Source organism: Lissotriton helveticus, chromosome 4_1, assembly GCF_964261635.1.
Source record: "Lissotriton helveticus chromosome 4_1, aLisHel1.1, whole genome shotgun sequence".
Taxonomy (NCBI): domain Eukaryota; kingdom Metazoa; phylum Chordata; class Amphibia; order Caudata; family Salamandridae; genus Lissotriton; species Lissotriton helveticus.
This window is the reverse complement of record NC_136063.1, coordinates 78,638,105-78,651,536: the sequence shown is the minus strand read 5'-3', so window position 1 is coordinate 78,651,536 and position 13,432 is coordinate 78,638,105. Positions and strand designations below refer to the sequence as shown.

The following is a 13,432-nucleotide window of genomic DNA, read 5'->3' as shown; positions in this document are numbered from 1 at the left end:
TGGCGTCGTAGCGGAGTCTGGTGTTGCGGCGTTCGCGGGGTACAGGGGTTCTGGCGCTGGGTGCGGTCCAGGCGCGGATGGGCGCAGGTGGGCTTGCCTTTGGTGCGCCCAGCGGCCGGCATATGTGGGGAGGTGGGAGCAGCTGAGAGGCAGGAGGCGGGAGCAGCGAGTGGGCAGGGAGGGGGGAAACAGTGGGACAGTAAGCAGAATGGGGCACAAAGAGGAGGAAAACAGTGGCACAGAGGGCAAAAACGGGGCACAACAGTGGGGAAAAACGAGTGGCACAGAAGCAATAACGGGGCACACAGAGGGGGAAAACAGTGGCACAGAGGGCACAAACGGGGCACAGAAACGGGTGTAGAGCACACTTACCAGCAGGTACTCGGCAGCGCGGGCAGGGGCACACAGGCAGAGCTGCGTGGAGGGGGAGCAACCTACCAGGAGGGTCAGGGGTCGCTCACCTCACTGCGCAGCGTCCGGCATATATGGGGAGGTGGGAGGGAGGAGCAGCTGGGAGGCGGGAGCAGCCAGTGGGCAGGGGGGTGAGGAAACAGTGGGACAGAAAGCAGAATGGGGCGCAAAGAGGGGGAAAACAGTGGCACAGAGGTAAAAAACGGGGCACAACAGAGGGGAAAAACGAGTGGCACATAAGCAAAAACAGGGCACACAGGGGGAAACACAGTGGCACAGAAAGCGAAAACGGGCACAACAGAGGGGAAAAACGAGTGGCACAGAAGCAAAAACAGGACACACTGAGGGGGAAAACAGTGGCACAGAGGGCACAAACAGGGCACAGAAACGGGGGTAGAGCACACTTACCAGTGGGTACTCGGCAGCGGCAGCAGGGGCATGGAGCTGCGTGGAGGGGGAGAGACCCATCAGGAGGGTAAGGGGTCGCTCCCAGATCCCAAGATCCATTGCATCATAGAACACTATGACATGGAATGGAACCTAGAATCAACTCTACACATATCTTCCCCTTTCAATAACAATAAATTACAAGCCATTTTTTTTATATATACATGCATTTTAGATATAATAATAATTGTTAATAATATTAAGTATGCAATTGTAACACATGTAATTAAGAAACAATGTAGCAATGAAATATGAACAGCTCATGTATGTAGACTTGCAACAGAAGCCTATAAAAAATAGCATTTGCAATGCAATAGGTCTCACATTAGGAAAGTGTGAGCTATTGGTATTGTAAATGACAATTTTTTAAATATGTGTTGGCTTTGAAAATATATAAATTAATAGCATTGTTATTCACAAAGCCAATAGCTTACACTGTCCTAATGCGAGTCCTATTGGCTATGGCAATGCTTGTTGGTAGCAAGCAAGGACAGTGCTGTTGTGGTGCTGGGTGATGCTGTTGTGGTGCTGAGTGATGCTGAATGATGCTGTTGTGGTTGAGCTGAGTGATGTGGTGGTGTCCCAGAGTGATGTGGTGGTGTCCCAGAGTGATGTGGTGGTGTCCCAGAGTGATGTGGTGGTGCCCCAGAGTGATGTGGTGGTGCCCCAGAGTGATGTGGTGGTGCCCCTGAGTGATGCCCCTGAGTGATGTGGTGGTGTCCCAGAGTGATGTGGTGGTGTCCCAGAGTGATGTGGTGGTGTCCCAGAGTGATGTGGTGGTGTCCCAGAGTGATGGGGTGGTGTCCCAGAGTGATGGGGTGGTGTCCCAGAGTGATGGGGTGGTGTCCCAGAGTGATGGGGTGGTGTCCCAGAGTGATGTGGTGGTGTCCCAGAGTGATGTGGTGGTGTCCCAGAGTGATGTGGTGGTGCCCCAGGGTGATATGGTGGTGCCCCAGGGTGATGTGGTGGTGCCCCTGAGTGATGAGGTGGTGCCCCAGAGTGATGTGGTGGTGTCCCAGAGTGATGTGGTGGTGTCCCAGAGTGATGTGGTGGTGTCCCAGAGTGATGTGGTGGTGTCCCAGAGTGATGTGGTGGTGCCCCAGAGTGATGTGGTGGTGCCCCAGAGTGATGTGGTGGTGCCCCAGGGTGATGTGGTGGTGCCCCAGAGTGTTGTGGTGGTGCCCCAGAGTGATGTGGTGGTGCCCCTGAGTGATGTGGTGGTGTCCCAGAGTGATGTGGTGGTGCCCCAGAGTGATGTGGTGGTGCCCCAGAGTGATGTGGTGGTGCCCCAGAGTGATATGGTGGTGCCCCAGGGTGATGTGGTGGTGCCCCTGAGTGATGCCCCTGAGTGATGTGGTGGTGTCCCGGAGTGATGTGGTGGTGTCCCAGAGTGATGTGGTGGTGTCCCAGAGTGATGTGGTGGTGTCCCAGAGTGATGTGGTGGTGTCCCAGAGTGATGTGGTGGTGTCCCAGAGTGATGTGGTGGTGTCCCAGAGTGATGTGATGGTGTCCCAGAGTGATGTGGTGGTGTCCCAGAGTGATGTGGTGGTGTCCCAGAGTGATGTGGTGGTGCCCCAGAGTGATGTGGTGGTGCCCCAGAGTGATGTGGTGGTGCCCCAGAGTGATATGGTGGTGCCCCAGAGTGATATGGTGGTGCCCCAGAGTGATATGGTGGTGCCCCAGGGTGATGTGGTGGTGCCCCTGAGTGATGTGGTGGTGCCCCTGAGTGATGCCCCTGAGTGATGTGGTGGTGTCCCAGAGTGATGTGGTGGTGTCCCAGAGTGATGTGGTGGTGTCCCAGAGTGATGTGGTGGTGTCCCAGAGTGATGTGGTGGTGTCCCAGAGTGATGCGGTGGTGCCCCAGAGTGATGTGGTGGTGTCCCAGAGTGATGTGGTGGTGTCCCAGAGTGATGTGGTGGTGTCCCAGAGTGATGTGGTGGTGTCCCAGAGTGATGTGGTGGTGTCCCAGAGTGATGTGGTGGTGCCCCAGAGTGATGTGGTGGTGCCCCAGAGTGATGTGGTGGTGCCCCTGAGTGATGCCCCCGAGTGATGTGGTGGTGTCCGAGAGTGATGTGGTGGTGTCCCAGAGTGATGTGGTGGTGTCCCAGAGTGATGTGGTGGTGTCCCCGAGTGATGGGGTGGTGTCCCAGAGTGATGGGGTGGTGTCCCAGAGTGATGGGGTGGTGTCCCAGAGTGATGGGGTGGTGTCCCAGAGTGATGTGGTGGTGTCCCAGAGTGATGTGGTGGTGTCCCAGAGTGATGTGGTGGTGCCCCAGGGTGATATGGGGGTGCCCCAGGGTGATATGGTGGTGCCCCAGGGTGATGTGGTGGTGCCCCTGAGTGATGAGGTGGTGCCCCAGAGTGATGAGGTGGTGCCCCAGAGTGATGTGGTGGTGTCCCAGAGTGATGTGGTGGTGTCCCAGAGTGATGTGGTGGTGTCCCAGAGTGATGTGGTGGTGTCCCCGAGTGACGTGGTGGTGTCCCAGAGTGATGTGGTGGTGTCCCAGAGTGATGTGGTGGTGTCCCAGAGTGATGTGGTGGTGTCCCAGAGTGATGTGGTGGTGTCCCCGAGTGACGTGGTGGTGTCCCAGAGTGATGTGGTGGTGTCCCAGAGTGATGTGGTGGTGTCCCAGAGTGATGTGGTGGTGTCCCAGAGTGATGTGGTGGTGTCCCAGAGTGATGTGGTGGTGCCCCAGAGTGATGTGGTGGTGCCCCAGAGTGATGTGGTGGTGCCCCAGAGTGTTGTGGTGGTGCCCCAGAGTGATGTGGTGGTGCCCCTGAGTGATGTGGTGGTGCCCCAGAGTGATGTGTTGGTGCCCCAGAGTGATGTGGTGGTGTCCCAGAGTGATGTGGTGGTGCCCCAGAGTGATGTGGTGGTGCCCCAGAGTGATGTGGTGGTGCCCCAGAGTGATGTGGTGGTGCCCCAGAGTGATGTGGTGGTGCCCCAGAGTGATGTGGTGGTGCCCCAGGGTGATGTGGTGGTGCCCCTGAGTGATGCCCCTGAGTGATGTGGTGGTGTCCCAGAGTGATGTGGTGGTGCCCCAGAGTGATGTGGTGGTGTCCCAGAGTGATGTGGTGGTGCCCCAGAGTGATGTGGTGGTGCCCCAGAGTGATGTGGTGGTGCCCCAGAGTGATGTGGTGGTGCCCCAGAGTGGTGTGGTGGTGCCCCAGAGTGATATGGTGGTGCCCCAGGGTGATGTGGTGGTGCCCCTGAGTGATGCCCCTGAGTGATTTGGTGGTGTCCCAGAGTGATGTGGTGGTGCCCCAGAGTGATGTGGTGGTGCCCCAGAGTGATATGGTGGTGCCCCAGGGTGATGTGGTGGTGCCCCTGAGTGATGCCCCTGAGTGATGTGGTGGTGTCCCAGAGTGATGTGGTGGTGTCCCAGAGTGATGTGGTGGTGTCCCAGAGTGATGTGGTGGTGTCCCAGAGTGATGTGGTGGTGTCCCAGAGTGATGTGGTGGTGCCCCAGAGTGATGTGGTGGTGCCCCAGAGTGATGTGGTGGTGCCCCAGAGTGATGTGGTGGTGTCCCAGAGTGATGTGGTGGTGCCCCAGAGTGATGTGGTGGTGCCCCAGAGTGATGTGGTGGTGCCCCAGAGTGATGTGGTGGTGCCCCAGAGTGATATGGTGGTGCCCCAGGGTGATGTGGTGGTGCCCCTGAGTGATGCCCCTGAGTGATGTGGTGGTGTCCCAGAGTGATGTGGTGGTGTCCCAGAGTGATGTGGTGGTGCCCCAGAGTGATGTGGTGGTGCCCCAGAGTGATGTGGTGGTGCCCCAGAGTGATGTGGTGGTGTCCCAGAGTGATGTGGTGGTGCCCCAGAGTGATGTGGTGGTGCCCCAGAGTGATGTGGTGGTGCCCCAGAGTGATGTGGTGGTGCCCCAGAGTGATATGGTGGTGCCCCAGGGTGATGTGGTGGTGCCCCTGAGTGATGCCCCTGAGTGATGTGGTGGTGTCCCAGAGTGATGTGGTGGTGTCCCAGAGTGATGTGGTGGTGTCCCAGAGTGATGTGGTGGTGTCCCAGAGGGATGTGGTGGTGTCCCAGAGTGATGTGGTGGTGCCCCAGAGTGATGTGGTGGTGCCCCAGAGTGATGTGGTGGTGCCCCAGAGTGATGTGGTGGTGTCCCAGAGTGATGTGGTGGTGTCCCAGAGTGATGTGGTGGTGTCCCAGAGTGATGTGGTGGTGTCCCAGAGTGATGTGGTGGTGTCCCAGAGTGATATGGTGGTGCCCCAGAGTGATATGGTGGTGCCCCAGAGTAGTGTGATGTGGTGGTGCCCCAGAGTGATGTGATGTGGTGGTGCCCCAGAGTGATGTGATGTGGTGGTGCCCCAGAGTGATGTGATGTGGTGGTGCCCCAGAGTGATGTGATGTGATGGTGCCCCAGAGTTATGTGATGTGATGGTGCCCCAGAGTGATGTGATGTGATGGTGCCCCAGAGTGATGTGATGTGGTGGTGTCCCAGAGTGATGTGGTGGTGCCCCAGAGTGATGTGGTGGTGCCCCAGAGTGATGTGGTGGTGCCCCAGAGTGATGTGGTGGTGTCCCAGAGTGATGTGGTGGTGTCCCAGAGTGATGTGGTGGTGCCCCTGAGTGGTGTCCCAGAGTTATGTGGTGGTGTCCCAGAGTGATGTGGTGGTGTCCCAGAGTGATGTGGTGGTGTCCCAGAGTGATGTGGTGGTGTCCCAGAGTGATGTGGTGGTGCCCCAGAGTGATGTGGTGGTGCCCCAGAGTGATGTGGTGGTGCCCCAGAGTGATGTGGTGGTGCCCCAGAGTGATGTGGTGGTGTCCCAGACTGATGTGGTGGTGTCCCAGACTGATGTGGTGGTGTCCCAGAGTGATGTGGTGGTGTCCCAGAGTGATGTGGTGGTGTCCCAGAGTGATGTGGTGGTGCCCCAGAGTGATGTGGTGGTGTCCCAGAGTGATGTGGTGGTGTCCCAGAGTGATGTGGTGGTGCCCCAGAGTGATGTGGTGGTGTCCCAGAGTGATATGGTGGTGCCCCAGAGTGATATGGTGGTGCCCCAGAGTGATATGGTGGTGCCCCAGAGTAGTGTGATGTGGTGGTGCCCCAGAGTGATGTGATGTGGTGGTGCCCCAGAGTGATGTGATGTGGTGGTGCCCCAGAGTGATGTGATGTGATGGTGCCCCAGAGTGATGTGATGTGATGGTGCCCCAGAGTGATGTGATGTGATGGTGCCCCAGAGTGATGTGATGTGGTGGTGTCCCAGAGTGATGTGGTGGTGCCCCAGAGTGATGTGGTGGTGCCCCAGAGTGATGTGGTGGTGTCCCAGAGTGATGTGGTGGTGCCCCAGAGTGATATGGTGGTGCCCCAGGGTGATGTGGTGGTGCCCCTGAGTGATGCCCCTGAGTGATGTGGTGGTGTCCCAGAGTGATGTGGTGGTGTCCCAGAGTGATGTGGTGGTGTCCCAGAGTGATGTGGTGGTGTCCCAGAGGGATGTGGTGGTGTCCCAGAGTGATGTGGTGGTGCCCCAGAGTGATGTGGTGGTGCCCCAGAGTGATGTGGTGGTGCCCCAGAGTGATGTGGTGGTGTCCCAGAGTGATGTGGTGGTGTCCCAGAGTGATGTGGTGGTGTCCCAGAGTGATGTGGTGGTGTCCCAGAGTGATATGGTGGTGCCCCAGAGTGATATGGTGGTGCCCCAGAGTAGTGTGATGTGGTGGTGCCCCAGAGTGATGTGATGTGGTGGTGCCCCAGAGTGATGTGATGTGGTGGTGCCCCAGAGTGATGTGATGTGATGGTGCCCCAGAGTTATGTGATGTGATGGTGCCCCAGAGTGATGTGATGTGATGGTGCCCCAGAGTGATGTGATGTGGTGGTGTCCCAGAGTGATGTGGTGGTGCCCCAGAGTGATGTGGTGGTGCCCCAGAGTGATGTGGTGGTGCCCCAGAGTGATGTGGTGGTGTCCCAGAGTGATGTGGTGGTGTCCCAGAGTGATGTGGTGGTGCCCCTGAGTGGTGTCCCAGAGTTATGTGGTGGTGTCCCAGAGTGATGTGGTGGTGTCCCAGAGTGATGTGGTGGTGTCCCAGAGTGATGTGGTGGTGTCCCAGAGTGATGTGGTGGTGCCCCAGAGTGATGTGGTGGTGCCCCAGAGTGATGTGGTGGTGCCCCAGAGTGATGTGGTGGTGCCCCAGAGTGATGTGGTGGTGTCCCAGACTGATGTGGTGGTGTCCCAGACTGATGTGGTGGTGTCCCAGAGTGATGTGGTGGTGTCCCAGAGTGATGTGGTGGTGTCCCAGAGTGATGTGGTGGTGCCCCAGAGTGATGTGGTGGTGTCCCAGAGTGATGTGGTGGTGTCCCAGAGTGATGTGGTGGTGCCCCAGAGTGATGTGGTGGTGTCCCAGAGTGATATGGTGGTGCCCCAGAGTGATATGGTGGTGCCCCAGAGTGATATGGTGGTGCCCCAGAGTAGTGTGATGTGGTGGTGCCCCAGAGTGATGTGATGTGGTGGTGCCCCAGAGTGATGTGATGTGGTGGTGCCCCAGAGTGATGTGATGTGATGGTGCCCCAGAGTGATGTGATGTGATGGTGCCCCAGAGTGATGTGATGTGATGGTGCCCCAGAGTGATGTGATGTGGTGGTGTCCCAGAGTGATGTGGTGGTGCCCCAGAGTGATGTGGTGGTGCCCCAGAGTGATGTGGTGGTGTCCCAGAGTGATGTGGTGGTGCCCCAGAGTGATATGGTGGTGCCCCAGGGTGATGTGGTGGTGCCCCTGAGTGATGCCCCTGAGTGATGTGGTGGTGTCCCAGAGTGATGTGGTGGTGTCCCAGAGTGATGTGGTGGTGTCCCAGAGGGATGTGGTGGTGTCCCAGAGTGATGTGGTGGTGCCCCAGAGTGATGTGGTGGTGCCCCAGAGTGATGTGGTGGTGCCCCAGAGTGATGTGGTGGTGTCCCAGAGTGATGTGGTGGTGTCCCAGAGTGATGTGGTGGTGCCCCTGAGTGGTGTCCCAGAGTTATGTGGTAGTGTCCCAGAGTGATGTGGTGGTGTCCCAGAGTGATGTGGTGGTGTCCCAGAGTGATGTGGTGGTGTCCCAGAGTGATGTGGTGGTGTCCCAGAGTGATGTGGTGGTGCCCCAGAGTGATGTGGTGGTGCCCCAGAGTGATGTGGTGGTGCCCCAGAGTGATGTGGTGGTGCCCCAGAGTGATGTGGTGGTGTCCCAGACTGATGTGGTGGTGTCCCAGACTGATGTGGTGGTGTCCCAGAGTGATGTGGTGGTGTCCCAGAGTGATGTGGTGGTGTCCCAGAGTGATGTGGTGGTGCCCCAGAGTGATGTGGTGGTGTCCCAGAGTGATGTGGTGGTGTCCCAGAGTGATGTGGTGGTGTCCCAGAGTGATGTGGTGGTGCCCCAGAGTGATGTGGTGGTGTCCCAGAGTGATATGGTGGTGCCCCAGAGTGATATGGTGGTGCCCCAGAGTGATATGGTGGTGCCCCAGAGTAGTGTGATGTGGTGGTGCCCCAGAGTGATGTGATGTGGTGGTGCCCCAGAGTGATGTGATGTGGTGGTGCCCCAGAGTGATGTGATGTGATGGTGCCCCAGAGTGATGTGATGTGATGGTGCCCCAGAGTGATGTGATGTGATGGTGCCCCAGAGTGATGTGATGTGGTGGTGTCCCAGAGTGATGTGGTGGTGCCCCAGAGTGATGTGGTGGTGCCCCAGAGTGATGTGGTGGTGTCCCAGAGTGATGTGGTGGTGCCCCAGAGTGATATGGTGGTGCCCCAGAGTGACGTGGTGGTGCCCCAGAGTGATGTGGTGGTGCCCCAGAGTGATGTGGTGGTGCCCCAGAGTGATGTGGTGGTGCCCCAGAGTGATGTGGTGGTGCCCCAGAGTGATGTGGTGGTGTCCCAGAGTGATGTGGTGGTGTCCCAGAGTGATGTGGTGGTGCCCCAGAGTGATGTGGTGGTGCCCCAGAGTGATGTGGTGGTGCCCCAGAGTGATATGGTGGTGCCCCAGGATGATGTGGTGGTGCCCCAGGGTGATGTGGTGGTGCCCCTGAGTGATGTGGTGGTGCCCCTGAGTGATGTGGTGGTGTCCCAGAGTGATGTGGTGGTGTCCCAGAGTGATGTGGTGGTGTCCCAGAGTGATGTGGTAGTGTCCCAGGGTGATGTGGTGGTGTCCCAGAGTGATGTGGTGGTGTCCCAGAGTGATGTGGTGGTGTCCCAGAGTGATGTGGTGGTGTCCCAGAGTGATGTGGTGGTGTCCCAGAGTGATATGGTGGTGCCCCAGAGTGATATGGTGGTGCCCCAGAGTGATATGGTGGTGCCCCAGAGTGATATGGTGGTGCCCCAGAGTGATATGGTGGTGCCCCAGAGTAGTGTGATGTGGTGGTGCCCCAGAGTGATGTGATGTGGTGGTGCCCCAGAGTGATGTGATGTGGTGGTGCCCCAGAGTGATGTGATGTGATGGTGCCCCAGAGTGATGTGATGTGATGGTGCCCCAGAGTGATGTGATGTGATGGTGCCCCAGAGTGATGTGATGTGGTGGTGTCCCAGAGTGATGTGGTGGTGCCCCAGAGTGATGTGGTGGTGCCCCAGAGTGATATGGTGGTGCCCCAGAGTGATATGGTGGTGCCCCAGAGTGATGTGGTGTTGCCCCAGAGTGATGTGGTGGTGCCCCAGAGTGATGTGGTGGTGCCCCAGAGTGATGTGGTGGTGCCCCAGAGTGATGTGGTGGTGTCCCAGAGTGATGTGGCGGTGTCCCAGAGTGATGTGGTGGTGTCCCAGAGTGATGTGGTGGTGTCCCAGAGTGATGTGGTGGTGTCCCAGAGTGATGTGGTGGTGTTGTGAGGCATGCAGCAGTGTGTGGTGTGCAGCAGTGTGTGACGTGCAGCAGTGTGTGGCGTGCAGCAGTGTGTGGCGTGCAGCAGTGTGTGGCGTGCAGCAGTGTGTGGCGTGCAGCAGTGTGTGGCGTGCAGCAGTGTGTGGCGTGCAGCAGTGTGAGGCGTGCAGCAGTGTGAGGCGTGCAGCAGTGTGAGGCGTGCAGCAGTGTGAGGCGTGCAGCAGTGTGAGGCGTGCGGCAGTGTGAGGCGTGCGGTAGAGTGCAGCATGCAGCAGTGTGAGGCGTGCAGCAGTGTGTGCCATGCAGCAGTGTGTGCCATGCAGCAGTGTGTGGCATGCAGCAGTGTGTGGCATGCAGCAGTGTGAGTAATGCAGCAGTGTGTTTAATGCAGCAGTGTGCAGCAGTGTGTGGCGTGCAGCAGTGTGTGGCGTGCAGCAGTGTGTGGCGTGCAGCAGTGTGGCGTGCAGCAGTGTGTGGTGTGCAGCAGTGTGTGGCGTGCAGCAGTGTGTGGCGTGCAGCAGTGTGTGGCGTGCAGCAGTGTGTGGCATGCAGCAGTGTGTGGCATGCAGCAGTGTGGGTAATGCAGCAGTGTGAGTAATGCAGCAGTGTGCAGCAGGGTGTGTCGTGCAGCAGTGTGCGGCATGCAGCAGTGTGTGGCGTGTGGCAGTGTGAGGCGCGCAGCAGTGTGAGGCGTGCAGCAGTGTGAGGCGTGCAGCAGTGTGAGGCGTGCAGCAGTGTGAGGCGTGCAGCAGTGTGAGGCGTGCAGCAGTGTGAGGCGTGCAGCAGTGTGTGGCGTGCAGCAGTGTGAGGCGTGCAGCAGTGTGTGGCGTGCAGCAGTGTGTGGCGTGCAGCATGCAGCAGTGTGAGGCCTGCTGCAGTGTGAGGCGTGCAGCAGTGTGTGGCGTGCAGCAGTGTGTGGCGTGCAGCAGTGTGTGGCGTGCAGCAGTGTGTGGCGTGCAGCAGTGTGTGGCGTGCAGCAGTGTGTGGCATGCAGCAGTGTGTGGCGTGCAGCAGTGTGTGGCATGCAGCAGTGTGAGGCGTGCAGCAGTGTGAGGCGTGCAGCAGTGTGTGGCGTGCAGCAGTGTGTGGCGTGCAGCAGTGTGTGGCGTGAAGAATAATGCGGGCTAACAAATGCGGGGAAGCTAGACTGTAACAAAACCAAAACATCAAAAGCAAATCTGTTACTGCGGGGGTCGGGGGGAGGGGGCTGTAGCTGAAACTAAATAAAGGTGACTTCGTACATTATGGGAATGCTTGCATGTTGATTAAAGCCCAGGCCATGGTTGAAGAAGCAGCAAAGACGTGCTACGTTTATAGGAGGAGTGGTTCTGCATTCCTTTGAAGTCTGATTGGGGGTGGGGGGAAGCGGCAGCCTTTGAAATCTGATCTGAGGCACAGACAAATGGTGGTGTGTCACGTGGCTGGTTTGTGCACGCGCATACATCACATGAACTGTGGCTAATCCGCCGTTTTGGCAGACTTTTCGGACCGCTTACTAGAATCTCAACAAACAAACATTGCTAAAGCAATGCTTTAGGTCAAGACCTAAAAATACAAGATATAACTTGTGGTAATGCACCACCTTCCCTGAACGACATAATCTTGATAACTAAAACTACCTCGAAACATAATCCTGGACCTTAATAATAGGCCTACCCACATGACTAAATTGGCTTCCCACCATATTACCTTCTCCCGTCTGATCCTAGGAGCTGGACCCAGTCTCATCAGCTGGACAGTTTGCTCCAGGTATTAATCCACTGACATTCCCCTTGTCGCCTGTTGCGTCCTGCAACCGATCACTGACCTCTCCAGTAAACACAGGGAAACGTACTGAATATGCCACATCCCACCAACACTTAACCATACTGATTATGCCACACCCTACCATCACTTAAGCTTACTGAGTATCCCATACCCTACTGTCAAGTACGCGTACTGCATTCCTCAGACACTCTACCACCTTTAATGGTTCAAAGAAAGAACTTTGACCGTTTGGAAATCTGCCTGCCTTCTTAACACAGACCCATTCTCCTTCAGACAAAGCCACATCAGCACAAGCATGCTTGTCATTATAATAATCCTTATAAAATTGTTACGCCTTCATTATGCTATTCCTCCCTTCCTCTGCAGACCATTCCACCTTTACAGACTCACTCATCCAACCCATGTTGTCCTTAGTATACGGTTTCCCACTTCTCATTAATTGAAAAGGACTATATTCAGTAACAGAAGAAGGGGACCTATACGCTCAAATCATTTTCTTTACTTCAACTAACCAGTCGTTACTCCCCATTTCTGCCAATTGATTTGAGACCTGTCGAACCTCTCAACAGTACTGTTACCTGCTGAATAACCCACTGATGTAACCCATTCCTTTGTAAGTACTCGTTAGCCATGACAGGCTTAAACTGCTCACCATTGTCACTCAGCGGCGGTTCGTCCTCTAGGGCGGTGGAGCATCCCCCCGCCTGCTGCATGCGTACCAGTAGGTGAGCAACAAATGCATTATTAAAATGGTATCACTCATTACCATTTCTAGGATTTGCTTGCTACCGGCGAGGTTGGGGGGGAGGGCAGAGTCTGGGTGATTCTAGCTTATTGACAGCAGCGGGATGCCAAGAAAAGTGCGGAGTTCACAAATCAGATTGGCCAGCTGTCTTGCGATGGCCAGTCCAACATGCACTCTTCTGCCCACAACAATCCAGCAACTGCATAACAGCCAGGGTATTGCAGCCACAGGTCACCAAAAACAAAAGGATCGCTAGGTTGGCCTTCTCCATCCAATCCTGGTGCTTCTCTCATGCTGAAAACAGGATTGGGTCATGTGCCGGATTGGTTAGGTCTGCATTAGAGTGACCAGAGAGCAGACTCAGAGTGCACAGGCTTTTGCGGTGGACCTCCCTTTGTGGAAAAGTTAAACTAATTTTACCCGCACCCTGGAAAACTCCGGTTGTGATGAGAGCACCGTCCCTCACCTTCCCTTGGGATGGGACTACGTGTTCTTGGTTCACAAGAATTGAGTAGATGCAGTAACCAGACAACTCCGAGGGGGGGTTCACTCTATTTCAAATGAATGACCGCTGTCGCCTCGCACAGTGACGCTCCCTGCGATGCCGCTGGGTCCCCGATCACCACACCCTCATTGATAAAGACAGACTTTTAGAGCTGAGGTATGCTGTGATTTAGGTGACATCAGTAGCGCTATTTGCACGATGAGCTATGTAACCACAGATAAAATTCCAATCCTGTTCTAATTTTATTTGCTCCAGTTCCAAATAGCTCCTTATAAATGTCAGTGAAAGGATTTTGCGCTGTAAAGAAGGCCATCTCACGCACCCATTTTGGAAGGATCACACTTGCACATATTCACATGGTTCACTCATGCTCAAACACAAACATATGCACACACTAACATTTTAATTAATGAGAAAAAATGATTTTACCTCTCATAAGTGCTTTAATGTGTGTTCATTACAGAGCAGCGCTCTCTGTGCAGGGTCTTGCGTTAATGCGGTTTCGGCTAGTCTCTCTGAGTTCCAATTAAGATAAAAATAGAGAGAGAACATGAGCTTCAGAAAAAAAAAAAAAAGAATGACAACAAACAAGTATATGCAATGCAATCGGTCTCGACTTTGGGACCTCATATGTATTTAGCTATGCAGCACATCACCTCTGCTGGTCGTTTTCTATCAAGACATTTAAAATCAGTGCAGTTTAACAGAAAAAAAAGTCTCTAAGCTGAAGCAGACAAGTCCTAGGGCTTATCTCCAGAGCCCACAAAGTA

General features: G+C 55.7%; 2 protein-coding genes across 2 annotated transcripts in view; both read right to left on the bottom strand.

Annotated features, from left to right (window-relative positions):
- Positions 1 to 13,137, bottom strand: part of LOC144828362 (uncharacterized) — a 310,790-nt gene extending 297,653 nt beyond the window's left edge. Inside the window, exon 1 of the mRNA XM_078686477.1 lies at positions 13,092 to 13,137. The gene's annotated coding sequence lies outside the window, so the exon portion shown is untranslated. The remainder of the gene's footprint in view (positions 1 to 13,091) is intronic.
- LOC144828360 (uncharacterized) overlaps positions 1 to 13,137 on the bottom strand; it is a 219,395-nt gene extending 206,258 nt beyond the window's left edge. The window contains exon 1 of the mRNA XM_078686473.1: positions 13,092 to 13,137. The gene's annotated coding sequence lies outside the window, so the exon portion shown is untranslated. The remainder of the gene's footprint in view (positions 1 to 13,091) is intronic.
- Positions 13,138 to 13,432: the final 295 nt, after the last annotated feature.